We start from the raw sequence: 26856 nt of genomic DNA, 5'->3' as shown, positions 1-26856 counted from the left end.
GAAATAGAAATAGGGACAGAATGCGAAGAAAGAAGATCTTCGTCGCAAAGTAATTAGTGACAATTATTTGCGACGGAAATTCGTTCATCACAAAATTCTAGATCTCAAGAGATTTTATTTCAACTTTGGATCTCTTCTCAAAAAGTAATGCAGAGATATTAAGAAGAAATTACTCTTTTACAAGTGTGTATGATATTTGGCACTTGAACAAGTTGCAAATGGAGCTATAGATATCTAACTAGGTCAAATAATATGTCATTGGAAAGATGACTTGAAGACCTACAACTTTCATGTTCAACGCAATTCGAGAACCAGTCTGAACTCCGCCATAATTGCCTTACAAAGTTGTTGTCGCTAATTTTGCGAGTCTGGAACAATCTGCACTAAAATGTTTATATCTTGGGCTACAGAACTCCGAACGCGGATCCGATTAAAGATCCGTGAATTTGACTTAAAGACCTACAACTCTCATGTTTACCTCGATCGAAGATTCAAACTTCTTGTGGGACCCGCGAATGCCTGAGTGTTAAGCAGCTAACTCCTTTCTATGGGCCCGATTTTGTGAAGATTTAGAAAAGATTTATATTTTAATAATTTATGAGTCTGTTTGAATTTTAAAATAACTAAAATTAATTTGAATTTTAATAATTAATCAGCATGTTTTATTGTTTTGAATATCGCTTATATTTTAAATAAAATTATGCAATTAATCAATTGGTTTTCACTTAGTTATGACACATGATAATTAACGATAAAAGTTAACAAAATTAGGAATATTATTATTTAAAAATTATTTTAGATTTAAATTATAAATTATTATATAAGTAGATAAATAATTTTAAATAATAGGAGATGAAAATAGAAAATTAGTCTATTACTATTAAAAAATCAATATTTGTAACCAAATGGTTTTTACTTAATTGTGACACGTGATAAATAATAAAAATTAACTAAATTAAAAATATAATTATTTCAAAAGTAATTTATATTTAAATTATTATATAGGTAGATAAATAATTTTTAAATAATAGGAGATGAAAATATTAAATTAGTCTATTACTATTAATAAATCAATATATATTTGTAAGTAAGTAGTCTATTTTACTATTTATGAATTATAATTTTATTTATTTTTTATTTTAGTTAAATTAATAATTTTATATTTATTAATTAATATTATTATAAATTATAAATTATATAATAATAAAATAAATTAATTTGGAGTTAGGATACTGAAAGAAAATATATAACTGATATCCTATCATGTTCTATCCTAGCTCCCCCCTCAGCATAACTTTTACACATGATGGACAGGATAGGATAGGAGACATGATAGTGTTATCCTATCTTGCTGGCGCAACAAACAACAAATAACAACAGGATATGATTACTATCATGTCATATCCTATCCTATCCTGACCACCAAACAAGCCCTTAGATAACATGGGATTGTTACTTGATGAATAAAATTATTTATTAGTATAAATAAATGAGGTTTAAGATTTTGTTAGACACCACCGCACCACCTAACCACCATCTCACCTCACCCACCTTCACCTCCTATATCTCCCTCTTTTCCAGTATGAGTTGTTAAACTCACTAGTTAGTCTTAAGATTTATAATATTTTTGTGTTTGCAAACTTGAGGTTCTGTTCTTCATGCAAAATCGTTCTTTATTAATTCTCTTAATCTATTATTCTGAATCTAGGGTTTGCTTAATTCCGTAGTTTTAGAAATAAGGGTTGATGCATGTTCGCTTAGTTCACTTTAGTACGTAACTGTTTCTTAATCACATAGTTTTAGGAAACTGTGAATTAATTTCCGCTTAGTTAATTAGTTTTCACGAATTAAGGAATTAATAAGGAAGAATTAATCTTTTGTAACCAATGAAGGTTCGTTGCACTTAAATGTTATAATCCGAGGACTAACACTTTCTCTTATCAAATTTAAATCTCTTTTCATTTATGTTTTCTTACTTTTCAATCAAATAAACCAAACCCCGTTTTTAATTGTTTTGTTTTACTCTAATATCAATTAATACTTCACCAAGTCCTTGTGAGATCGATCCTGGTGTTCAACACTTTGTACTTTATTCAAAGCAGAATACTTTGACACGCACCCGCGACAGTGCGTTCGTCATGTACTGTCACCATTTCTTCTTAGTGTAACTTGCATCTTTATAGCTCAAGTGATAACTTCTATTTCTTTGAGACACTTCTCATTTAGACCTTGCTCTTACTTCTTCAACGGACCTTACTTGCTTCTTCAAGTGAGTGTAACAGATGAAGGTGCGAAAAACACTAGAAAGGGGGGTTTGAATAGAGTTTTTCAACAAAAGTTTTCCCCTTTTTAAGTTTTGACAAACTTAAAGATAAGAACTAAGTGCTAAAGAATATGAAGTAGAGCACACAAGTATTTTATCCTGGTTCACTTGAGATAAAAGCTCAAGTTAATCCAGTCCACCCGTGAAGGTGATTTCTTCCTTCTTCTGATGAAGGTAATTCATTAAAATCAATGAATGTTACAACTGCACTTGCAACCTGCAAAGTGACTAACAGTACACTGATTTTCTCACTAGTATACTCTCAAGAAGCTGATCAACCGATCCTCTCAAGACTAGCTAAACACTGAATCAAACTTGATTCAGTCCTCTCAAGATCTGACCAAACTTGGTCTCTTAAGGAACTTTACAAAGTGTTTGTAAAAGATTTTGGGTTTACAAGAAATGCTTCTGAAAAGCTAATAGTAAACTCAGATGTTCAAGAACAATGAAGAAATATTGCTAAGAGATCGGTTAGAATGGATTCAAGAATATCAGCAAAGTTTCTTAGCTTCTTTCTTCTATGTTCAGTCCTTATATACTCCAAGGCATATGGTGTAGCCGTTGCAAGGGTTTTGTCCGTTGGAGTGACAATCTTGTAATATCAAACTGCTAAGCTGAACGAGGTAGGTGGCGGACAGGCTATGACAGTACGATGTGTACTATGACAGCGACCTGTCATTTCACCAGCTGACTTATGATCTGGAGTGCTTCAGATGGACGTTGGTGAAGCTTCTGATTAGAGTTAGACGGAAGCTTGGATCCTCTGACGTTGCAACTTCTGCTTCTGGACATGTTCCTCAGAACTTCTAAACGCCAGAGCTAGAATAGCTTGGGTCTTCAGAGCCAACTTCTTGCAGGTCTTCAGAACTTGAATCTTCTAATTCAGGACCGTTCCTTTTGGAACATCTGGTCTTCAGAACTTCTGACTCCGGTTCTTCTGTACCTCTTGAGAGCTTCTATCTTCAGAACTTCTGAAGGATTTGCCACTGTTCTGAGCGAACATGGTGAGCTTTAGCACTCTCTTTTGGTTACTCTTTGGTCTTCATCTTCTGATGGAATCGACTTGGGTCAGAATCAGAACCTGTTTGTCACAAATATAAAAGACAAATGTTAGAGTACCATAATTGTTCATCCTCAAAAACCTTAATTGTAATCATCAAAATATAGAGATGCAACCACTGATCAAATCTTGATCTTACAATCTCCCCCTTTTTGATGATGACAAAACAAGTATTTTGATGAACAATTCTTAGTCAATAAACTGGATACACAAGAGAGAAGAGATCAGAGTTAAAACTTATCCTTGTGTAACGGTTTATGTTGCTCCTTCTGAATCTAGGTTTGCACCTGATTCTGAGCTGGGGTCTCCCCCTGACTCCCCCTGAATCTATGACTTGATGAGATGATGAAGAGTCTAGATTCAGAGTCTTGTGAGGTGATCGGAAGATACGCATAGAAGAATGTATACTCATCAGAAATTTATGGTTTAGAACTTGCGTATGTCACATGGAAACATAGAGTATTGTCCAGATGGATTGGGATAAGGCGTCAGAGGCATGTTTGTTCAGAAGATTGAACAAAATGTATTCCTTGTTTAGGACGCTTGGCAATATCTATGTGCTATAAGTATTTGATACTTATTCTCCTCAACTGGTTTTATATTATATAAACAAAATTAAAAGTTTATCAAAAACCATTTTATGTACTCCCCCTTTTTGTCATAAGCAAAAAGAGTGAAAAACAAAAACAATAACAAAGAATTAACTTAGATAAAACGCATGTTATTATTAATGAACGGAAATGAGTACAGAGGATAAGAAAATACTAGGAGAACAATTCCTATACACATAAGAAGGCACGAGATTCCATCATTGAAAGAAGCTGAAGGTGCAAAGGACGAATGTCCTGATCAATGGAAGCTAACTGGGCAGCCAGTTCTTCCTTCAGAATCGCACTCTCATAGATGGTAGGAGTGGAGGCAACAACTTGAAGCACTTCACCTGCTTCTTCTTGATCTTCTCGTTCCCTCTTTTTATGCTCAATGAGCAGACAAATGCTCTCGAATTGAACTTCAAGATCCTTCCGGCGAGAGGCCAGGTGAAGGAGTTCTTTCAGAACTTCCTAAAGAGTATTCAGACAGTGGGTCTGATTCGATGTCAGCCAGCAGTCCAGCAGATACTCAATTTTCCCAAGAGCATGGGAGATTTGAGTGAGTGAAAGATTGACACTCCAGGGAAAGGTCCGGTCAAATACCAGAGCCTTAAGTTCAGAAATCAAATCAACAGAAGACATTTTGATTTGAGGAGAGAAAGGAATGAATTGAATTGTGATGGAGAAGAAGGAAAGCAATAGATTATAAAGAAGAGAAGTAACAGAAAAAAAAATGCATAAAACTTATCGAACATAAATGCATGTGAGTTACTAAGATATGTGGACGGTGCATTAAATAAGTTGTAGCAAAAACACATAAGAAAATAAAACATGGTCAAACATAGAATGAGTTCACAGACAGATAAGATGAATAAATATGCATGAAGGATAGATGGGAGGGGTTCAAGACTTTGAAGAGGATGGTAGATTCTCGATAAGACACTTCATCATATTCTCCATTCTGCTTGTAGATTCCCGAATCTGCTGACCTTGTTCATTCTGAATGATGCCTTGTTGCTCAACCATCTGAAACAACCTCTGTTGATCATCTTGTATCCTATCAATTCTGGCGGCCAGGACAGCAACTTCCGGATGTGGAGCTGGTTCTGGAGCTTGAACAGGAATAGGAACTTCAGCAGCAACTGGAATAGGTTCTTCCATCTGAACTTCATCAACCTCTGCATCTTCATGAATGATGATCTCTTCAGTACTGTCCTCTGCAACCTCCGCTGGAATCATCTCAGCATCTTCTGAGGTACGTTCAGAGACAACATGAGTTCTTGCAGCCATTGCTCTTCTCATGGGTTCACAAACCTTGTGTAACACCCTCTGCCTCTGCTCATTAGCTCTCTTAGAGACATCATGAATTCTCAGACGCTTCTCTTTGCTAAGCTGCTTCTCAAGCTCATAAGCCCTTCTTTCAGACCATCTTCCGAAGGCAGACCACATACCATCAACCAAAGATGCATCAAATTGATTATCAGTTACCTGATATAGCCATTGCAGTCTTCTGGTTGCTTCATCAGAGAACCCCTGAATGAGTTGAATAAGACTTTGTGGTCTGAAGGAGGGTGCCAAATCCATGATTGGCTGAGGAGTGTTGGTTGCGTTAGAGCTTGATGCATTAGAACTCTCAGTTCTATTTTGTCTTGAAGGTGCTGATTCATCCTTATGAACCTTCTCTAGTCCCGAATGATCTGATTCATCCATATGGTCAAACTCTGAAATAGTCTCTTGTCGTTGCCTGGATGTAGCTGTCTTCTTAGGCTAGGTGAAGCTCAGATCTCTTGAGTTCACCGTGGAGTAGTGAGACAAGGATACATAAGAAGACTCAGCAACAACATCTTGGAGCAGATCTTCAAAATAAGGGGCTACCTGCTGGAGAGGTTGCACATTGAAAGGAGATTCTAGAATTTGAACATCCTCATCTCCTTTGTCTTCCACAGCAGGAATCTCACCAAATTCAGTTACCAGAAGGGTTCTTGAAGTGGATGGAGGCTTAGGTGTGAATTATTGAGCCAAGTCTCTCAAGGTGGCCTCACTCTGAGCGATACCCTTAATGAATGAATTGACGAGAGGTACAAACTCAGTAGTTGTGGATGTGGAAGAGGTTTGAATTGGGATGGATGGAATTGAAGTGGTAGCAGTTTGGATGTTTGAGTGGGGAGTTTGTGTTTCGGCTTGAGATATGGTTTGTGTGTGAGGTTCTATTTGAGGTGGAATTGTTTGGATTGAGGTTGGCAGGGAGGTAGTTATAGGTACAGGTTGTTCAGAAATAACTACTAAGGCAGAATCTAAATTAATGCTTTGGGTAGATGCCTTACTTGAACCTTTGAGGGTTGTAGATCTGGTGAGTCTAGCAATCCTTGCAGGATCATAAGCTATATTTGATCTCCTTATCCTTTGTACCTCTGAAGCACTCTTAGATGCTTGCTTTGGTTCTGGCTCCTTCTTCTGAAGTGGACCCTTTAGAGGCAGTTTCTTCCTCTTGCCTATGGGCTTTTCATCAGAATCGGTGGATTCTTCAGCTTCTGGAGATTTCCTTATAACATGGAGCACATTCCCAATAATTTCACTATCATCCTGCTCAACTTCCTCCTCAATTTGGATTACTTGAACTCTTTGCCTCTTGGTCACAGGAACATCATCATCTTCGGTTTCCTCATCAGAAGATTCTTCCATGACAGCTTTCCTCTTGACATTCCTTCTGAGTGAACCTTCTTCAGAGTTAGAGTGAACAATTCCTCCTCTGTTGGTGTCATCTTCTTCTTCTTGAGTTCCAATGGAGGAAGCCATAGAGCTCTCAGAGCTATCAGACTGAGATTTCTAAGGTGCACTGGAGTTCTTTCAGGAGAGGGTTATGGAATTGGTTCCCTGATGACCACATATTTTGATGCAGCTTTCATCTTCTTGGTTTCCTCTATCAGAATTCCTTTGCCCTTGGGATCTGAAGGCTTGCTGCTAGTTGTTCTCTTGGACTTCCTTGTTGGTACCTCAGGAGGGCTATCAGGAAGTCTTTTGATGAATTCCTCGAGTGTGATTGGATCTCCTTCACTTCTGAGCATTCTCACTTATTCCAGAATGCTGGCTGGATTATCCTTCTTAGACCAGAGAGGATAGTCATCAACAGGGTGGTTCTTCTGACAAACTTCTTCAGATGATTCTTCTTCAGGTTCAACTTGAACTTTGTCAATGATCTGCATTCTCTTCAACTTAGTCCCATTGAGAGCATCTCCAATGGACATAGCCAGATCCTCATGAAGTCCTAGGTCAGACAGAGTCTAGACCAGTTTGTTCTGAGTGAAAATATCTGAGAGCAGCCTTTTGAGTTTGTAATTCAGGTTCCCTCTGATACGATTGTCCTGCACGATGCTGGGACAAGAGGTTCGACAACCGCTTAACAGTAAAACAAAACTTAACAACAGAAACAATAACACACAGTAATTGTTAACCCAGTTCAGTGAAAACTTTCACCTACGTCTGGAGGGTTTGCACCCAAAGAAAGGAAATCTACTATCTCAAGATTCAAGAATTACAGACACTCATGAACAACTCAGTTCATAGTTCACTCCCTAATCTACCCAGTGCATTTCTACTTAGAATCTCAACCTAAGTATGAGAGCCCCTCACTTTCTCTCAATCACTGCCACAGTGATTGGTAAACACAATGAACAATCAGGGTTTGAATGTAATCAAACAACACAGAACCCTTCTTTGCTTTATAGAATCAGTGAGCAAAGAGGATTCACAAATAACAAAGAACGAAGCACAATAACAAATCCTAAAACACTCGATCTCTCTATTAGCTTCGGTACTCTTCACGTTTTAGGTCTTCATCCTTTTATAGACTTCAGCAGCGGTAGCATGGGCTTAAGGGTTGGCATGGGCTGAAGAAACAGATTGCAGTAACAGCAATTCAAAAACGCAATCTTGATAGATTCGGTTTCTTATTGCACAAGAAAAGATAGAAACCAATCTTTTAACAAAGATTGTTTCAAAAAATAACAACCCAACAAATAAACCCTTCTGGAATAGCTACTTGCTCCTCAAGTAACTCAAAAACATATCTTCAGCAAATCTTCAGAGGGCCCACAACAGAAACACAAGCTGAGGACTGATGCCCTAGCTTCACGAGATCAGATGCCACGGCATCTGCTTCGACAATCGGTTGTTTTGACAAAATGCACGACAACATGTTCCAACAATCTCCCCCTTTGTCAAATTTTGTCTAAAACAACTCACAATATGAGAGGATAAAAACTAGAGAAACAATTCTCCCCCATAGTCAGAGCTTCCCCTCAACTGATGCTGTAACGCCCCGATTTCTCGAGTGTTACACAGTAACTAATTAACCAATTTTCGTAAAGAGTTTTCGTCGATTCACTTATTAATCTTGAATTAATGATAAAAGTTCAATTTTACAAAATTCTCGAAACTTAACCATTTAAAACTTGCGGAAATAAACATCAACCTAAACCTCAAACTTTATTAATCATTGAAAAGAGTATGAAATAAATATCCGGAAGAAAACTTCAAAGTAAATTACATCAAGTTAAACTATCTCAACTAAAATAAAGTAATGGTTCAATACTTCCAAAACTCGGTACTCTCAACCCAAAAGAAAAATGGATGTCTCACAACCCAACCATATCCTTGGCCCCTTCCTCTTTATCTTCTTCCTCTTCATCAGAAGTGTAGTCGTCATCTGGTAGTGGCTCGTCACGTAGCATCAACTCCCAAGAATGAGTCGTCGCCATTATCTTCACGACAATCTACCCCCCCCAAATAAACACATAGCAAACAAGCAGGGTCAGGTCCAACAAAAAGAATGATAATGACAAAATCAACAACAACATATATAATATAAGTACATTATATGTCTTTTATGGGAAAGAGTCAGTTACTAACGGAATCTCACTTCACACAACCCACCAAAACTTCCATGGCCATCTTCGTGCTTCCGCAGAGGCACGGTTATCACAGTGACCGCAGTCAACCAAATCACGTGGAGCCGCAATGATCCACAAAAGTTCACGGTGACCGCAGTCAACCAAATCACGTGAAGCCACACCGGCCCACAAGGTTCACGGGAGACCGCAGTCAACCCAAATAACTCCCTCGCGTGCAAGGTATCATCGTTCTCATGGACCATAGTCTACCTGACCTATGTCCAAATTATTCACATTTACTTGCAAGCGAGTTTATTACACTTTTCTCTTTGTTAAGTCTCTAAAGTCAATCCTAGAGTCTTATCATACTCTTTATACAACAACCTTCACAACACAACATTCACAGATTACAAGGGAATTACGGCTAGGTGAGCGACCCTTGAACCATTAACTGAGAAAATAAATATAATCCACGTAAAGGAACGCAAGAACATTCACTCATGCATTATATATCATCGCAACTTCAACATATTGACAGCAGAAACAACTTTCACAAAAATATAGCCACATAATGCATCTTTCAACCAAAAATCACGTATGATACCTTTCCAGAAAGCTATTTTAAATATCTACAACTCTTTAGTTACACACTTGTTCATTTGAGTCCCAGAATTAGGTGATATTAGGCCTTAAAGCTAACTGTCCGGAACAGGATAAACAGCAGGTGTGACAGTTACTAAACACGACCCCCAGATCACATTACTAAACCGAAAATTATGATTTTTATATGTCTGGAAAGATATTTCGAAAATCTACAACTTTCATTTTAATCACTTTTTCATTTGATGATCATAAACAGGTAAAAAGGGGCTCTGAAGTCCGCTGTCCAGTACAGGAAACTGGCAGCGAAACTCCCATGCCTCTATGGTTTTCAAAAATAATTTTCCTTCCTTCCCCTTTGATCATGGCAATCTTGGTACAGCCCCAACAACCCAAATATCGACTCAAAATTTCAGAACCAAACATTTAGCAAGGATCATGTTATAACAAGTGCAAAATAGCACAAAACTTAACAAATACCATGGCAACTCGCATAAAATCATAGATTCAGATCATAAACAACGTTTGAGGATCATATTCATGGCTTTTCAAGAGAAAAATTCCAGCAAGCAAGCATGTACAGGAAATCATGCAAAAACAGTCTAAAACTCAAGTTGTTTCTCATGGCAATTCATGGCATATTCCCTAAAGAACCTACCCATTCCTAGAACCAGCCCTTACCTCGGGTTTTGAATGAATTTAGATGAAAAGAAGCAGGATTTTGATGGAGAGAAGTGAAGAATAGAAAGAGCTTCCTCTGCTGTCCAAAATTCTCCTTCCTCCACGTGCTTCCTCTCCTTCTCGCGTTTCCTCTCCTTCCTTGCGGTTTTTCTCTCTTTCTCGTGTCTCCTCCTCCTTGGTGGGCGGTGGCTGCTGGTGGTGCAAGGGTGACGAGTGGAGGCCTCTTAGGAGCAAGGGGAAGGGTGCTGGTTTGCTTGTTTGGTTGGTGTTTACGTGAAATATTTTCTGGTGCTGTTTTGCATGTAAGAAAATAAGGATTTCACTCTAATCCTTGCCTATAGGTGGCGGCCAGGGCTTGTGTGGGCTAGGGTTCTGGTTTCAGATCTGATACAGCCCAAGAAAAGAGTATTAATGGCTCATTAAAGCTCATAATTCAGAGGAAAAACCAGCTGCAGCCCCCTTCCTTTTCCATGGGCAGCCGGCGGCTCACCAAGCCTTAGGGTTTTCAAAACCCTTGCTTCTTTCCTTGGATCAGCCTTCCTTGGCCCATAATGCTCCATTCAGCCTAAGAACCTTCTGATTATGAGTTTAATCCACCACTTAACCCAAATTAAAAAGGTTTAAGCCCAAAACACAAACCCAACTTTTAATAAAATTTCGTAGGTACTGTACAGCCCGACCTTTGCTCATTAAAACAGGGATATCTGGAGCTACAGATATCGGATTTACACGAAACCACATCGAGAAGTTTCTTAACTTAAGGGGTTACAACTCTCATGAAGGAAGTTTTCCCAAATGAAGTCGTTAAGACCCTCTAAAAATTCGCACAAGTTGACAGTTCTAATCTGCCAGTTATCAAACATTAGCTAAAACTTCAATTTTATTCAAACATCCATAAAATTGTTCCAAATTGAACTTAGGGCCTTACAATACCACCCCCCTTAAAAATAGTTTCGCCCTCGAAACTTAAGGGTTTACAAATAAATCGGGGTGTGACTCCCGCATCTTATCCTCTAACTCCCAGGTCGCGTCACCAGTCTCTTGGTTCCACACGACCTTCACTAAAGGCACCTCCTTGTTTCTTAAGCGCTTTATGCTTCGGTCGACGATCTTGATGGGTGGCACCTCCATTGTCAGATCATCTCTCAGTTGTAAGTCGTCTGGCGTAATCACATGCGAATCATCTGCCATGTACTTCCGCAACTGCGACACATGAAGAATGTCATGGATGTTGGATAGAAACGGTGGTAGGGCGATCCTGTACGCCACCGGTCCAACTCGCTCCGTGATTTGGTACGGCCCAATAAACCTCGAAGTAAGCTTCTTGGACTTGATTGCCCTTCCGACACCTGTCATCGGGGTAACCCGCAAGAAGACATGGTCTCCGGCCTGAAATTCCAACTCCTTCCGTCGGTTGTCGGCGTAACTCTTTTGGCGACTCTGCGCTGTTCTCATCTTTTCCTGAATTCTCCTGACTTCCTCGGTGGTCTGTTGCACCAATTCCGGGCCAATCACCAAATTTTCCCCATCTTGATGCCAGCATAAGGGCGTAAGACACCTCCGACCGTACAAAGCTTCGTAAGGTGCCATGTCGATGCTCGCATGGAAACTATTGTTGTAAGTGAATTCGATCAATGGCAGCATCTCATCCCAATTGCCCTTGTGATCCAACACACAGGCCCGTAGCAAATCTTCCAGCGACTGGATTGTCCTCTCTGTCTGCCCATCGGTTTGCGGATGATAGGCAGAGCTCAATCTCAACTTAGTTCTGAGGGCCTGCTGCAAGGCTCCCCAAAAGTGAGAGGTAAACCTCGGAACTCTGTCTGATACGATGCTGGTCGGTACACCATGTAGACGCACAACCTCAGCCACATAAATCTCCGCCAATTTCTCCACCTTGTACTTTAGGTTGATCGGGATAAAATGAGCGGTCTTTGTCAAACGATCAACAACAACCCAAATTGCATCGAACTTCCTCCGAGTTAAAGGTAAAGCCGTCACGAAGTCCATAGAAATACTGTCCCACTTCCACTCTGGGACATCTAGTGGTTGCAGCTTCCCTGCGGGCTTCTGATGCTCTACCTTCGCTTTCTGACATGTCAAACAAGTAGAAACATACTCAGCAACCTGCTTCTTCATCCCAGGCCACCAGAAGTGAAGTTTCAAGTCCTGATACATCTTGTTCATTCCGGGATGGATACTCAACCTACTCTTGTGCCCTTCATCCAGGATCAATCTTCTCATTTCTGCATCGTTAGGCACACATATCCGTCCCTTGCATCGCAGAATATTGTCATTCCCAATAGAGAACTCTGGTGCCTTTCCCTGAGTCACACGGTCTCGCCACTCAGCTATCCCTTCATCAGTCTCTTGTCTAGACTTGATCTCTTCCAAAAGTCCACTTGACACCGTCACCATTCCGAAACTCAGTCTTCCTGGTGCGAGCTTAACGTCCAAGCTCATATCTCGGAAAGCCTCCAACAGTTCTAACTCCTTGACCATCATTAAGGACACATGTATAGCCTTCCGGCTGAGAGCGTCGGCTACGACATTGCTTTTCCCCGGATGGTACTGTAGAGTGAACTCATAGTCCTGAAGGAATTCCATCCACCTCCGTTGCCTCATGTTCAGATCCTTCTGATCAAATAAGTACTTTAAACTCTTATGATCGCTGTAGATCGTGAACATACTGCCATAGAGATAGTGTCTCCAAATCTTGAGAGCATAAACTATGGCAGCCAACTCCAAGTCATGTGTGGGGTAGTTCTTCTCATGAGTCTTCAACTGCCTTGAAGCATAGGCAATTGCTTTCTTATCTTGCATCATTACACACCCCAAACCATTGTGTGACGCATCACAGTACACGTCATAAGGTTCTCCTTCCTTAGGTAAAGCTAGTATGGGTGCGGTGGTCAGCCGCTTCTTCAACTCCTGGAAACTAGCATCACACTTCTCCGTCCATGCAAACGGTTGATTCTTCTTTGTCAACTGGGTCAACGGCGAAGTCAACTTTGCATAATCTTTGACGAATCGTCTATAGTAGCCAGCAAGCCCAACAAAGCTTCTGATGTCGCTTGCCGTCTTAGGTTGCTCCCATGACAGAATCGTCTCGATCTTGCTAGGGTCCACTACCACACCCTGACTTGATATGACATGCCCCAAAAATTTCACCTCCTCCATCCAGAACTCACACTTTGAGCCGTTAGCATATAGCTGTTTCTCTCGCAACACGCCCAACACCTGGCGTAGATGCTCCTCATGTTCCTCTCTACACTTCGAGTAGATTAGGATGTCATCGATGAATACCACCACGAACTTGTCCAGGAATGGTCTGAACACTCTGTTCATGTAGTCCATAAACACTGCGGGTGCATTAGTAACCCCAAACGGCATCACAAGATATTCATAATGCCCGTATCGAGTCCTGAATGCGGTCTTCTGGACGTCAGATTCCTTGACACGGATCTGGTGATATCCTGACTTCATATCTATCTTCGAGAAAACAACAGCTCCCCGAAGTTGATCCATCAAATCATCTATCCGAGGCATCGGATAACGATTCTTCACTGTCACCTTATTCAGCTGCCGGTAATCCACACACAACCTGGACTTCCCATCCTTCTTCTTTACCAATAGCACAGGTGCACACAAACGCACATAGGCGTACACCTTGGGGCGCAAAAGGGATTCAAAAGCCCACTCTTCCTTCGATTGACATTCCATCAATCGATCTCAGAGTTCAAACATCTTAATATAATCAAACACTTAGTCTCAAGTATCAAGGCAATGATACTAACTACAGACAATCTCACAGCCAAGCAAACATCTTAGCAAACAAGTCTACCTAATCTCACCGTGAAGCTTTGAAAACATCTTTATCAAAAAACAAAACAAAAACACCAACAAGTTCGGAAACTCGTAAGCCCAAAACCCTTAGTGCTCTGGTTTCTCAACCGGAGCTCTGATACCACAATGTAACGCCCCGATTTCTCTAGTGTTACACAGTAACTAATTAACCAATTTTCGTAAAGAGTTTTCGTCGATTCACTTATTAATCTTGAATTAATGATAAAAGTTCAATTTTACAAAATTCTCGAAACTTAACCATTTCAAACTTGCGGAAATAAACATCAACCTAAACCTCAAACTTTATTAATCATTGAAAAGAGTATGAAATAAATATCCGGAAGAAAACTTCAAAGTAAATTACATCAAGTTAAACTATCTCAACTAAAATAAAGTAATGGTTCAATACTTCCAAAACTCGGTACTCTCAACCCAAAAGAAAAATGGATGTCTCACAACCCAACCATATCCTTGGCCCCTTCCTCTTTATCTTCTTCCTCTTCATCAGAAGTGTAGTCGTCATCTGGTAGTGTCTCGTCACGTAGCATCAACTCCCAAGAATGAGTCGTCGCCATTATCTTCACGACCATCTACCCCCCCCCCCCAAATAAACACATAGCAAACAAGCAGGGTCAGGTCCAACAAAAAGAATGATAATGACAAAATCAACAACAACATATATAATATAAGTACATTATATGTCTTTTATGGGAAAAAGTCAGTTACTAACGGAATCTCACTTCACACAACCCACCAAAACTTCCATGGCCATCTTCGTGCTTCCGCAGAGGCACGGTTATCACGGTGACCGCAGTCAACCAAATCACGTGGAGCCGCAATGATCCACAAAAGTTCACGGTGACCGCAGTCAACCAAATCACGTGAAGCCACACCGGCCCACAAGGTTCACGGGAGACCGCAGTCAACCCAAATAACTCCCTCGCGTGCAAGGTACCATCGTTCTCATGGACCATAGTCTACCTGACCTATGTCCAAATTATTCACATTTACTTGCAAGCGAGTTTATTACACTTTTCTCTTTGTTAAGTCTCTAAAGTCAATCCTAGAGTCTTATCATACTCTTTATACAACAACCTTCACAACACAACATTCACAGATTACAAGGGAATTACGGCTAGGTGAGCGACCCTTGAACCATTAACTGAGAAAATAAATATAATCCACGTAAAGGAACGCAAGAACATTCACTCATGCATAATATATCATCGCAACTTCAACATATTGACAGCAGAAACAACTTTCACAAAAATATAGCCACAGAATGCATCTTTCAACCAAAAATCACGTGTGATACCTTTCCAGAAAGCTATTTTAAATATCTACAACTCTCTAGTTACACACTTGTTCATTTGAGTCCCAGAATTAGGTGATATTAGGCCTTAAAGCTAACTGTCCGGAACAGGAAAAACAGCAGGTGTGACAGTTACTAAACACGACCCCCAGATCACATTACTAAACCAAAAATTATGATTTTTATATGTCTGGAAAGATATTTCGAAAATCTACAACTTTCATTTTAATCACTTTTTCATTTGATGACCATAAACAGGTAAAAAGGGGCTCTGAAGTCTGCTGTCCAGTACAGGAAACTGACAGCGAAACTCCCATGCCTCTATGGTTTTCAAAAATAATTTTCCTTCCTTCCCCTTTGATCATGGCAATCTTGGTACAGCCCCAACAACCCAAATATCGACTCAAAATTTCAGAACCAAACATTTAGCAAGGATCATGTTATAACAAGTGCAAAATAGCACAAAACTTAACAAATACCATGGCAACTCGCATAAAATCATAGATTCAGATCATAAACAACGTTTGAGGATCATATTCATGGCTTTTCAAGAGAAAAATTCCAGCAAGCAAGCATGTACAGGAAATCATGCAAAAACAGTCCAAAACTCAAGTTGTTTCTCATGGCAATTCATGGCATATTCCCTAAAGAACCTACCCATTCCTAGAACCAGCCCTTACCTCGGGTTTTGAATGAATTTAGATGAAAAGAAGCAGGATTTTGATGGAGAGAAGTGAAGAATAGAAAGAGCTTCCTCTGCTGTCCAAAATTCTCCTTCCTCCACGTGCTTCCTCTCCTTCTCGCGTTTCCTCTCCTTCCTTGCGGTTTTTCTCTCTTTCTCGTGTCTCCTCCTCCTTGGTGGGCGGTGGCTGCTGGTGGTGCAAGGGTGACGAGTGGAGGCCTCTTAGGAGCAAGGGGAAGGGTGCTGGTTTGCTTGTTTGGTTGGTGTTTACGTGAAATATTTTCTGGTGCTGTTTTGCATGTAAGAAAATAAGGATTTCACTCTAATCCTTGCCTATAGGTGGCGGCCAGGGCTTGTGTGGGCTAGGGTTCTGGTTTCAGATCTGATACAGCCCAAGAAAAGAGTATTAATGGCTCATTAAAGCTCATAATTCAGAGGAAAAACCAGCTGCAGCCCCCTTCCTTTTCCATGGGCAGCCGGCGGCTCACCAAGCCTTAGGGTTTTCAAAACCCTTGCTTCTTTCCTTGGATCAGCCTTCCTTGGCCCATAATGCTCCATTCAGCCTAAGAACCTTCTGATTATGAGTTTAATCCACCACTTAACCCAAATTAAAAAGGTTTAAGCCCAAAACACAAACCCAACTTTTAATAAAATTTCGTAGGTACTGTACAGCCCGACCTTTGCTCATTAAAACAGGGATATCTGGAGCTACAGATATCGGATTTACACGAAACCACATCGAGAAGTTTCTTAACTTAAGGGGTTACAACTCTCATGAAGGAAGTTTTCCCAAATGAAGTCGTTAAGACCCTCTAAAAATTCGCACAAGTTGACAGTTCTAATCTGCCAGTTATCAAACATTAGCTAAAACTTCAATTTTATTCAAACATCCATAAAATTGTTCCAAATTGAACTTAGGGCCTTACAATACCACCCCCCTTAAAAATAGTTTCGCCCTCGAAACTTAAGGGTTTACAAATAAATCGGGGTGTGACTCCCGCATCTTATCCTCTAACTCCCAGGTCGCGTCACCAGTCTCTTGGTTCCACACGACCTTCACTAAAGGCACCTCCTTGTTTCTTAAGCGCTTTATGCTTCGGTCGACGATCTTGATGGGTGGCACCTCCATTGTCAGATCATCTCTCAGCTGTAAGTCGTCTGGCGTAATCACATGCGAATCATCTGCCATGTACTTCCGCAACTGCGACACATGAAGAACGTCATGGATGTTGGATAGAAACGGTGGTAGGGCGATCCTGTACGCCACCGGTCCAACTCGCTCCGTGATTTGGTACGGCCCAATAAACCTCGAAGTAAGCTTCTTGGACTTGATTGCCCTTCCGACACCTGTCATCGGGGTAACCCGCAAGAAGACATGGTCTCCGGCCTGAAATTCCAACTCCTTCCGTCGGTTGTCGGCGTAACTCTTTTGGCGACTCTGCGCGGTTCTCATCTTTTCCTGAATTCTCCTGACTTCCTCGGTGGTCTGTTGCACCAATTCCGGGCCAATCACCAAATTTTCCCCATCTTGATGCCAGCATAAGGGCGTACGACACCTCCGACCGTACAAAGCTTCGTAAGGTGCCATGTCGATGCTCGCATGGAAACTATTGTTGTAAGTGAATTCGATCAATGGCAGCATCTCATCCCAACTGCCCTTGTGATCCAACACACAGGCCCGTAGCAAATCTTCCAGCGACTGGATTGTCCTCTCTGTCTGCCCATCGGTTTGCGGATGATAGGCAGAGCTCAATCTCAACTTAGTTCTGAGGGCCTGCTGCAAGGCTCCCCAAAAGTGAGAGGTAAACCTCGGAACTCTGTCTGATACGATGCTGGTCGGTACACCATGTAGACGCACAACCTCAGCCACATAAATCTCCGCCAATTTCTCCACCTTGTACTTTAGGTTGATCGGGATAAAATGAGCGGTCTTTGTCAAACGATCAACAACAACCCAAATTGCATCGAACTTCCTCCGAGTTAAAGGTAAAGCCGTCACGAAGTCCATAGAAATACTGTCCCACTTCCACTCTGGGACATCTAGTGGTTGCAGCTTCCCTGCGGGCTTCTGATGCTCTACCATCGCTTTCTGACATGTCAAACAAGTAGAAACATACTCAGCAACCTGCTTCTTCATCCCAGGCCACCAGAAGTGAAGTTTCAAGTCCTGATACATCTTGTTCATTCCGGGATGGATACTCAACCTACTCTTGTGCCCTTCATCCAGGATCAATCTTCTCATTTCTGCATCGTTAGGCACACATATCCGTCCCTTGCATCGCAGAATATTGTCATTCCCAATAGAGAACTCTGGTGCCTTTCCCTGAGTCACACGGTCTCGCCACTCAGCTATCCCTTCATCAGTCTCTTGTCTAGACTTGATCTCTTCCAAAAGTCCACTTGACACCGTCACCATTCCGAAACTCAGTCTTCCTGGTGCGAGCTTAACGTCCAAGCTCATATCTCGGAAAGCCTCCAACAGTTCTAACTCCTTGACCATCATTAAGGACACATGTATAGCCTTCCGGCTGAGAGCGTCGGCTACGACATTGCTTTCCCCCGGATGGTACTGTAGAGTGAACTCATAGTCCTGAAGGAATTCCATCCACCTCCGTTGCCTCATGTTCAGATCCTTCTGATCAAATAAGTACTTTAAACTCTTATGATCACTGTAGATCGTGAACATACTGCCATAGAGATAGTGTCTCCAAATCTTGAGAGCATAAACTATGGCAGCCAACTCCAAGTCATGTGTGGGGTAGTTCTTCTCATGAGTCTTCAACTACCTTGAAGCATAGGCAATTGCTTTCTTATCTTGCATCATTACACACCCCAAACCATTGTGTGACGCATCACAGTACACGTCATAAGGTTCTCCTTCCTTAGGTAAAGCTAGTATGGGTGCGGTGGTCAGCCGCTTCTTCAACTCCTGGAAACTAGCATCACACTTCTCCGTCCATGCAAACGGTTGATTCTTCTTTGTCAACTGGGTCAACGGCGAAGTCAACTTTGCATAATCTTTGACGAATCGTCTATAGTAGCCAGCAAGCCCAACAAAGCTTCTGATGTCGCTTGCCGTCTTAGGTTGCTCCCATGACAGAATCGTCTCGATCTTGCTAGGGTCCACTACCACACCCTGACTTGATATGACATGCCCCAAAAATTTCACCTCCTCCATCCAGAACTCACACTTTGAGCCGTTAGCATATAGCTGTTTCTCTCGCAACACGCCCAACACCTGGCGTAGATGCTCCTCATGTTCCTCTCTACACTTCGAGTAGATTAGGATGTCATCGATGAATACCACCACGAACTTGTCCAGGAATGGTCTGAACACTCTGTTCATGTAGTCCATAAACACTGCGGGTGCATTAGTAACCCCAAACGGCATCACAAGATATTCATAATGCCCGTATCGAGTCCTGAATGCGGTCTTCTGGACGTCAGATTCCTTGACACGGATCTGGTGATATCCTGACTTCATATCTATCTTCGAGAAAACAACAGCTCCCCGAAGTTGATCCATCAAATCATCTATCCGAGGCATCGGATAACGATTCTTCACTGTCACCTTATTCAGCTGCCGGTAATCCACACACAACCTGGACTTCCCATCCTTCTTCTTTACCAATAGCACAGGTGCACACAAACGCACATAGGCGTACACCTTGGGGCGCAAAAGGGATTCAAAAGCCCACTCTTCCTTCGATTGACATTCCATCAATCGATCTCAGAGTTCAAACATCTTAATATAATCAAACACTTAGTCTCAAGTATCAAGGCAATGATACTAACTACAGACAATCTCACAGCCAAGCAAACATCTTAGCAAACAAGTCTACCTAATCTCACCGTGAAGCTTTGAAAACATCTTTATCAAAAAACAAAACAAAAACACCAACAAGTTCGGAAACTCGTAAGCCCAAAACCCTTAGTGCTCTGGTTTCTCAACCGGAGCTCTGATACCACAATGTAACGCCCCGATTTCTCTAGTGTTACACAGTAACTAATTAACCAATTTTCGTAAAGAGTTTTCGTCGATTCACTTATTAATCTTGAATTAATGATAAAAGTTCAATTTTACAAAATTCTCGAAACTTAACCATTTCAAACTTGCGGAAATAAACATCAACCTAAACCTCAAACTTTATTAATCATTGAAAAGAGTATGAAATAAATATCCGGAAGAAAACTTCAAAGTAAATTACATCAAGTTAAACTATCTCAACTAAAATAAAGTAATGGTTCAATACTTCCAAAACTCGGTACTCTCAACCCAAAAGAAAAATGGATGTCTCACAACCCAACCATATCCTTGGCCCCTTCCTCTTTATCTTCTTCCTCTTCATCAGAAGTGTAGTCGTCATCTGGTAGTGTCTCGTCACGTAGCATCAACTCCCAAGAATGAGTCGTCGCCATTATCTTCACGACCATCTACCCCCCCCCCCCAAATAAACACATAGCAAACAAGCAGGGTCAGGTCCAACAAAAAGAATGATAATGACAAAATCAACAACAACATATATAATATAAGTACATTATATGTCTTTTATGGGAAAAAGTCAGTTACTAACGGAATCTCACTTCACACAACCCACCAAAACTTCCATGGCCATCTTCGTGCTTCCGCAGAGGCACGGTTATCACGGTGACCGCAGTCAACCAAATCACGTGGAGCCGCAATGATCCACAAAAGTTCACGGTGACCGCAGTCAACCAAATCACGTGAAGCCACACCGGCCCACAAGGTTCACGGGAGACCGCAGTCAACCCAAATAACTCCCTCGCGTGCAAGGTACCATCGTTCTCATGGACCATAGTCTACCTGACCTATGTCCAAATTATTCACATTTACTTGCAAGCGAGTTTATTACACTTTTCTCTTTGTTAAGTCTCTAAAGTCAATCCTAGAGTCTTATCATACTCTTTATACAACAACCTTCACAACACAACATTCACAGATTACAAGGGAATTACGGCTAGGTGAGCGACCCTTGAACCATTAACTGAGAAAATAAATATAATCCACGTAAAGGAACGCAAGAACATTCACTCATGCATAATATATCATCGCAACTTCAACATATTGACAGCAGAAACAACTTTCACAAAAATATAGCCACAGAATGCATCTTTCAACCAAAAATCACGTGTGATACCTTTCCAGAAAGCTATTTTAAATATCTACAACTCTCTAGTTACACACTTGTTCATTTGAGTCCCAGAATTAGGTGATATTAGGCCTTAAAGCTAACTGTCCGGAACAGGAAAAACAGCAGGTGTGACAGTTACTAAACACGACCCCCAGATCACATTACTAAACCAAAAATTATGATTTTTATATGTCTGGAAAGATATTTCGAAAATCTACAACTTTCATTTTAATCACTTTTTCATTTGATGACCATAAACAGGTAAAAAGGGGCTCTGAAGTCCGCTGTCCAGTACAGGAAACTGGCAGCGAAACTCCCATGCCTCTATGGTTTTCAAAAATAATTTTCCGTGCTTCCCCTTTGATCATGGCAATCTTGGTACAGCCCCAACAACCCAAATATCCACTCAAAATTTCAGAACCAAACATTTAGCAAGGATCATGTTATAACAAGTGCAAAATAGCACAAAACTTAACAAATACCATGGCAACTCGCATAAAATCATAGATTCAGATCATAAACAACATTTGAGGATCATATTCATGGCTTTTCAAGAGAAAAATTCCAGCAAGCAAGCATGTACAGGAAATCATGAAAAAACAGTCCAAAACTCAAGTTGTTTCTCATGGCAATTCATGGCATATTCCCTAAAGAACCTACCCATTCCTAGAACCAGCCCTTACCTCGGGTTTTGAATGAATTTAGATGAAAAGAAGCAGGATTTTGATGGAGAGAAGTGAAGAATAGAAAGAGCTTCCTCTGCTGTCCAAAATTCTCCTTCCTCCACGTGCTTCCTCTCCTTCTCGCGTTTCCTCTCCTTCCTTGCGGTTTTTCTCTCTTTCTCGTGTCTCCTCCTCCTTGGTGGGCGGTGGCTGCTGGTGGTGCAAGGGTGACGAGTGGAGGCCTCTTAGGAGCAAGGGGAAGGGTGCTGGTTTGCTTGTTTGGTTGGTGTTTACGTGAAATATTTTCTGGTGCTGTTTTGCATGTAAGAAAATAAGGATTTCACTCTAATCCTTGCCTATAGGTGGCGGCCAGGGCTTGTGTGGGCTAGGGTTCTGGTTTCAGATCTGATACAGCCCAAGAAAAGAGTATTAATGGCTCATTAAAGCTCATAATTCAGAGGAAAAACCAGCTGCAGCCCCCTTCCTTTTCCATGGGCAGCCGGCGGCTCACCAAGAGAAAAATAGCACAAAACAAGGATCATGTTATAACAAGTGCAAAATAGCACAAAACTTAACAAATACCATGGCAACTCGCATAAAATCATAGATTCAGATCATAAACAACATTTGAGGATCATATTCATGGCTTTTCAAGAGAAAAATTCCAGCAAGGATCATGAATTATGAGTATTAATGGCTCATTAAAGCTCATAATTCAGAGGAAAAACCAGCTGCAGCCCCCTTCCTTTTCCATGGGCAGCCGGCGGCTCACCAAGCCTTAGGGTTTTCAAAACCCTTGCTTCTTTCCTTGGATCAGCCTTCCTTGGCCCATAATGCTCCATTCAGCCTAAGAACCTTCTGATTATGAGTTTAATCCACCACTTAACCCAAATTAAAAAGGTTTAAGCCCAAAACACAAACCCAACTTTTAATAAAATTTCGTAGGTACTGTACAGCCCGACCTTTGCTCATTAAAATAGGGATATCTGGAGCTACAAATATCGGATTTACACGAAACCACATCGAGAATTTTCTTAACTTAAAGGGTTACAACTCTCATGAAGGAAGTTTTCCCAAATGAAGTCGTTAAGACCCTCTAAATATTCTCACAAGTTGACAGTTCTAATCTGCCAGTTATCAAACATTAGCTAAAACTTCAATTTTATTCAAACATCCATAAAATTGTTCCAAATTGAACTTAGGGCCTTACAGATGCAACTCCACAACCAACTATCATACTTCAGAAGGCATAGTCGGAACAAAAATACTTACAAACAAAAAACCAGAAGTACAATCAGCCTTAGCACATGATGACACCAAAATAGAACAGCTTGAACATCATAGTGTTAGAAATACTACCGTCAGAAGCTGGCAGCACATGATCAGAAGTACTACTATCAGAAGCTAACCGCACATGATCAGAAGTACTACAGTAACGTTTCAGAAATAACGTTTCAGAAGTAACGTTTCAGAAATACTGCCTTCAGAAGTTGGCAACACATAGGCTGTCAGAAATTCTGCTAACAGAAAATGCCTCTTGAAACAAACATAGCCTGATCTTGAACTTGTCTTCAAATTAAACAAACCAAAGCTAACACTATCAGAAGCAACTTCACAGTAAAACTTCACAGTAGAAACATAGGTCTTTACATCTGAAAACTCAAGCATCTGACTTCTGAAAACTCAAACATCTGAACAAGAAAACTCAAACATCTGAACAAACAAACTTCTGAAATCACAGACTTCTGAAATACTCCCCCTTTTTAGCACAAATTTGCAAAGGGTGCATAAAAAAAAAACAATACCAAAAGAACAAAGCAAACTAGGCTTCAGAGCCGGACTCCTCCCCAGACTCGTCTGCACTTTCTTCAGATCCTTCCTCCTCTTCATTACCCGCTTTCTGAGCAGCTGTAGCAGCAACACTTTGCTCACCATCTGGACGTTCTTCTTCTTGTAGCTTGAGTAGCAACGCATCAACCTTGAGCTTCCTGGCAGTACTCACCCTGATTGTCTCCCGCAAAGCCTTGGAGACTTCTAGTAATTCAGTAATTATGGCCTTAGTGCCAGATTCAGTCACAGGAGGAGCAGATGTTCTGCTGGTTGGTAAAGCAATGTCTAGCACATGTGGCTCCAGAAACAAACGTTGATCCAAAGTGATTGGTAAAGCAATGTCTAGCACATCTGAGGATGTTGCTTCAGAATGATCTCAGTAAGAAGTGAAGGAAATGAAACAGGCAGCTTCACAACACAAGTATCAACATGCTTCAATGTCTGCTCAAACACAAAAGTCCCAAAATCAAATGCAATAGACTTGCCTATCCTATAGATCAATTTGGCAAGCGTTGCAGAAACACCAGAGGTATGCTGAGTAGGAACCCAATTCACAGCACCAATCCTGTTAAGAATAGCATACTTCACACTCAGATTTCCAGTAGACAACAACTTCTTGCTAGGCCACTTCTTCACATAACCTGCAGTAAGCTCCTTGGCAACATCATCCATGGACACTTCTTCATCAACAAATTCAATAGCACTTCTTCCAAGTGTTTGATTGACCACAGCAGGTGAGAACATCACATATTCAGCCCGCACATAGACTTTCCTGAACTCTGCACTATCAGGAAGTCCCACATCAACAGAGAGATTCACCAAGAACTCTCTCACAAGCTTCTCATAGCACCGTCCCACATTCTGAATAGTCTTCATCAGACCTGCTTTCTGAATCAGTGCAATTACATCTCTGCATTCAAGAACATCAGAACCAACTTCCCTTTCCTTGGCCATTCTCCTCTTGCAAACAAACTTCCACTTCTGAACATTCTCTTCTAAGTGGAAAGACACTCTATCAATAGGAACAGCACGAACATTCTGAGGAATACGCTTACCAGAAAACTTCTTTTTCTCAGAAGATCGAATGTCCTGGACACCGACTTCAACATCTGACTCAGAGTCTTCAATTGGAATCTTCCTCTTCTTCTTCTCATTAGGAGTCTTGTCTTCCTTGTGCTTTCCCTTACTCTTCACACTGGCCTGTCGTGACTTGTAGTTTATAGGTGATGACTTGAATTTCTTTGATGGAGTAGAAGTGACTTCAGAAGAAGAACCCCTTCTTTTCTTCTTCATCCTCGCAGCAACACTATCAGCAAATGACTCAGTCAGAGGAACACCATCAGAACCATCATCAGAGATGTCCTGAACAGAAGCTGGAGCCTGGATTGGCTCTTCAGAATTGATATCCTCAGAGTTACCATTCTTTGGATCAACATCCTTTGAAGAGGATGAAACAGAGATATCAGGCTGGGTAGCATTGCCTGAATCTTCTTGAGAAGTGGAATCCTTTCCAGGATTTTCTTGAGCAGAACTTTCCTTAGACTCAGATGTCTCAACATCAGGCACAACATCAGGGGGCGATTTCACAGGAGAATCTTCATCATTGATTTCCTCTTCGTCAGGAACATCCTCAAGGATAGGAACATTTGGGGTTTTGCTGTTCTTGACCTGTGATTTGTAGACCTTACATGTTTGGTTTCGTGATCGCATCTTCTTGGGAGCTTTCTTGGACATAAAAGATGGTTGAGAAGAATCACTCTTCAAACCCATACACTTGACTCCTTTAGCAGTTCTTTCAATCTTGACATTGACAGATTCCTTCTTTCCTGAACTTTGAGACATGATGAATTGAGAGCAATTACAGACAGAGTACAGAACAACGAAACAGAATAGCAAATGAGAGATGATAAGTCTGGAAGAAGATAGATGCACAAACGGTTGAGAGAACACAATTTGCCCATTGGAGGTAGTTATAGGATAAGTGAACCATGAAGTAACTTTCTCTCTGCTGATGTCACAACGGCAGTTAATGATGACCAAGAATAAACTAGCCGTTAACACACTGGGGCACGCTAATTGCTATGCATCAGAAAAACAAATCCCTAGACTGCCTCTTAATTTTTCAAAAGTGATTGCATCAAGGGGTTTTGTGAAAATGTCAGCCAATTGCTTTTCAGTTGTAACATGCTCCAAATTGACAATTTTATCCTCCACCAAGTCTCTAATAAAATGATGTCTAATGTCAATATGCTTGGTCCTGCTATGCTGTATGGAATCTTGGAAATATTGATTGCACTGAGATTGTCGCAGTACAATGTCATGACATCCTGTTCAACATCATACTCCTTCAACATTTGCTTCATCCACATGAGTTGAGTACAACTACTTCCAGCTGCAATATACTCTGCTTCAGCTATAGACAATGAGACACAATTCTGCTTCTTGCTAAACCATGAAATCAGATTATTCCCTAGGAAGAAACATCCACCAGATGTGCTCTTTCTATCATCTGCACTACCTGCCCAATCTGCATCACAGAAACCAACTAAAGAAGAACTTGTATCATGAGTATAGAGAATACCATAGTCACTCATGCCATTGATGTACTTGATAATTCTCTTGACTTGTAGCAGATGACTAGCCTTAGGAGCTGCTTGATATCTTGCACATACACCAACTGCAAAGGTGATATCTGGTCTGCTAGCAGTGAGATACAACAAGCTTCCAATCATGCTTCTATAGAGACTTTGATCAACATCTTTCCCCTGCTCATCCTTGGAAAGTTTGATGTGTGTAGCAGCAGGAGTTCTCTTGTGACCAGCCTTTTCAAGGCCAAACTTCTTGACTAACCCTTTAGCATACTTACTCTGTGATATGAACATAGAATCCTCCATTTATTTGACTTGTAGTCCTAGAAAATAGTTCAATTCACCAACTAGGCTCATCTCAAATTCAGATTTCATTTGTCGGACGAAATGCTCCTCCATTGAGTTCGACATTCCTCCAAAGACAATGTCATCAACATAAATCTGTGCTATCATGAGCTTACCTTTGTCATTCTTCACAAACAGAGTTTTATCAATTCCACCCTTACTGTAACCATTGCTTACAAGGAATTCAGTTAACCTTTCATACCAAGCCCTAGGTGCTTGCTTCAAACCATACAAGGCCTTCCTCAACTTGTACACATAATCTGGATGATGTGGATCTGTAAATCCTTTAGGTTGT

The 26856-nt window shown here is 40.9% G+C and overlaps 3 long non-coding RNA genes across 3 annotated transcripts; all 3 read right to left on the bottom strand.

Moving 5' to 3' along the window:
- Positions 1–8439: 8439 nt before the first annotated feature.
- LOC130748686 (uncharacterized) lies at positions 8440–10862 on the bottom strand. Its single transcript, XR_009022761.1, has 2 exons — positions 10144–10862; positions 8440–8745 (listed from the first exon to the last, which is right to left on the bottom strand). It is a non-coding gene; the product is annotated as an uncharacterized LOC130748686 (long non-coding RNA).
- Positions 10863–14273: 3411 nt separating this feature from the next.
- On the bottom strand, positions 14274–16700 carry LOC130748563 (uncharacterized). Its single transcript, XR_009022732.1, has 2 exons — positions 15982–16700; positions 14274–14579 (listed from the first exon to the last, which is right to left on the bottom strand). It is a non-coding gene; the product is annotated as an uncharacterized LOC130748563 (long non-coding RNA).
- Positions 16701–20111: 3411 nt separating this feature from the next.
- On the bottom strand, positions 20112–22283 carry LOC130748681 (uncharacterized). The gene is made up of 2 exons (XR_009022759.1): positions 21820–22283; positions 20112–20417 (listed from the first exon to the last, which is right to left on the bottom strand). It is a non-coding gene; the product is annotated as an uncharacterized LOC130748681 (long non-coding RNA).
- Positions 22284–26856: the final 4573 nt, after the last annotated feature.

Source organism: Lotus japonicus, chromosome 3 (assembly GCF_012489685.1).
Source record: "Lotus japonicus ecotype B-129 chromosome 3, LjGifu_v1.2".
In the NCBI taxonomy this organism is placed as follows: Eukaryota; Viridiplantae; Streptophyta; class Magnoliopsida; order Fabales; family Fabaceae; genus Lotus; species Lotus japonicus.
Note: the sequence above shows the minus strand (reverse complement) of the source record. Positions and strands in the feature narration are given on the sequence as shown.